The sequence below is a fragment of the Gekko japonicus genome, unplaced genomic scaffold (genome assembly GCF_001447785.1).
Source record: "Gekko japonicus isolate JY-2015 unplaced genomic scaffold, Gekko_japonicus_V1.1 scaffold2862, whole genome shotgun sequence".
Taxonomy (NCBI): domain Eukaryota; kingdom Metazoa; phylum Chordata; class Lepidosauria; order Squamata; family Gekkonidae; genus Gekko; species Gekko japonicus.
In genome coordinates this window covers 26,520-29,093 of record NW_015175453.1, presented here as the reverse complement: position 1 = coordinate 29,093, position 2,574 = coordinate 26,520, and the positions used below count along the sequence as shown (strand labels likewise).

General features: G+C 53.7%; 1 protein-coding gene across 1 annotated transcript in view; it reads right to left on the bottom strand.

The window, feature by feature from the left end:
- The window catches only part of SPC24 (SPC24, NDC80 kinetochore complex component), a 16,006-nt gene extending 14,501 nt beyond the window's left edge, over positions 1-1,505 (bottom strand). Inside the window, exons 1-2 of the mRNA XM_015425893.1 lie at positions 1,369-1,505; positions 633-682 (exon numbers count right to left, since the gene is read on the bottom strand). The gene's annotated coding sequence lies outside the window, so the exon portion shown is untranslated. The remainder of the gene's footprint in view (positions 1-632; positions 683-1,368) is intronic.
- Positions 1,506-2,574: the final 1,069 nt, after the last annotated feature.

The following is a 2,574-nucleotide window of genomic DNA, read 5'->3' as shown; positions in this document are numbered from 1 at the left end:
GATATCTCCCAGAACTTCAGCTGGTTGTTTTTTTTTTTATTGACAAGAGTATTTCATAGCACCAGGGGTCATTTCCTGCAGGAGCGCACAGGAGCGGAGCTCTGGTAGTAAAGAGCACTGGCCCAAAAGAGTCCAGTGGCACCTTTAAGACCAAGTTTTATTCAGGTACAAGCTCTCCCTCCTCTGCAAGGGCAGATCTGCTCTCCCCCCCCCCCAATACCTAGCAATCCAAAACAGTCCAGTGGAGCCTGAGTGGTGGGTGTTGCCTTCTGACACACTTCCCGTGATGTCAGGGGGTGTGGCATATGCAAATAAGTCATGCTAATGAGTCATGCTAATGAGCTCCTGCACCTCTTTTTCTGCGAAATGACCCCTGCATAGCCCAATACAAAATACTAAAATATGTACTCTCAAAAACGCTACCAACAACCAACTAAACTTCCTAAAACATAGTCAAGCAAGAAGGAACACATGAAACATATTACAGGTACAACCCAACACAATATAAATATAGCTAGTCTAATACCAGCGGTATAACCAACTTTAGGACCAAAATAAGGTTGACAGTCAAAATTTTACAGCATAAGCCACAATCTATATTCATTATTTCTGGGTAAAAAAAAATTACTTACACTCAAATAATCCGCTACAGGAGACCAGACTTCCTCAAACGACTCCTTGTCTGCGGAATTAAGAGATGCAACAAAAAAATGGATCATGCACAAATTTTATCCACAAACTCCCCAAAATTTTCCGTTGCCATTTTTCTATTTTAGGGGACAGAGGTCAATTCCTCTGGGGGAAAGGGCTGCTTTGCAGGGTGGGCTCCATGGCCTCCTAACCTGGCTGAGGTCCCTCCCCGCCCCGGGCTGCAGCCCCCAAATCTCCAGGTTAAGGTTGCCAAGTCTGGGTTGGGAAATACCTGGAGACTTTGGGGGGGCGGAGCCTGGAGAGGGCGGGGCTTGGGGGAGGGGCCTCCGCGTGGTCCAATGCCACAGAGTCCGCCCTTTCAGAGCAGCCATTTCCTCCAGGGGAACCGACCCCAGCCGCCTGGAGCTCAGCTGTCACCCCGGGAGATCTCCCGGCACCACCTGGAGGCTGGCAACCCTACTCCAGGTATTTCCCAACCCAGATTTGACAACGCACTACTGAGTGAGGAGGGGGCCACAGAGCGGTCTCTAATGCCAGAGTCTCCCCCCCTCCAAAGCAGCCATTTCCTCCAGGGGAACCGACCCCAGCCGCCTGGAGGTCAGCTTTTCTCCCCGGGAGATCTCCCGGCCACACCTGGAGGTTGGCAGCCAGGGCCGCCACCCACTGGATTTCGTCTGACCCGCCCGGTGACCGCGCAAAGCGCCGTTCCCAACCTACCGGCTTCCCTCCGAGGAACGCCGCGCAATTTCCTCCCCCCCGAACTAATTTGGGTCAGATCGGGACTCGAACCCGCGCCTCGCCAGCCGCTTCAGCCCCCCAATAACAAGACCGGGAAGGAGGGAAGATTCCCCTATTTCGAGTCCTGGCGCGCTTTTACGTCATTGGCCACCGGGCAACGAGGCTACGCGCTGATTGGTTGCTTCGGACACGTCTTTGGAGTTACGTCGTCTTTTGCCTCAGGCGCGCCCCCTCCCTTCTGGGCGGATCTGTTTTGGGGCCTCCTTCGCCACGCGCCATTTCCGGTCCCATAACCGTCCGGTATTTCCCGATTACGAAGCACGCACGTCGCGTCTTCCATCATAAAGATGCTCCCAGGCTGCGCCCCCTCCCCCGGAAACCAATGGTGGCTTCCGATCTGCGTGTCGATCTACTGTTCTACCTCTATGGTTCCGAGCGATGAGTCCTCCATACCCCGACACAGCTTCGTCACTCACTGAGCATGCGCAAATCCGTGAGTTTGCCTCCTGCTTTGGACGGCGTTCCTATCTGTGCGCATGCGTCTTCGCTCCTGTTCCTCCCACGCCCACCTCCCGCAGCAAAGCGAGGACGCTTGTTGCTTTTACCCTGCGTGGACGTTAGGGGGCGCGCTGAACTGGAGCTGCGGCGAAACTTCAGCGAAACCGGATCTGCTTTTAATTCGGATTATTATTTTGGCCAGGCGGGAAAAGCTTGTCTGGCGTGCTTTGAGGCTTAAGAGGGAAAAAAGCAGCAGGCCCGCAGTGCAGGGAGCTGAGCAATATGTAAGGAAGAGCAAAAGAAGATGCTTCACTGGAGAAACCTGGCCTGAATTTTTGGGATGCCAACTTCCCGGGGATCAACAGATAACAGAAGACATCAGTTTCCTTGGAAAAACATATCTGCTTTGCTGGGTGGATTCTATGGCATTATACCCCGCTGAGGTCCCTCCTCTCTCTACACCAGTTTGGTGTGGTGGTTAAGTGCGGGAACTCTGATCTGGGAGAACCGGGTTTGATTCCCCACTCCTCCACCTGCAGCTGCTGGATGACCTTGGGCAAGCCGTAGTTCTATCAAGAGCCGTTTCTGTCAGAGCTCTCTCGGCCCCACCTACCTCACAGGATGTGTCTGTTGTGGGGAGGGGAAGGGGAAGGCCTTTGCAAACCGCTTTGAGACTCCTTGAAGTAG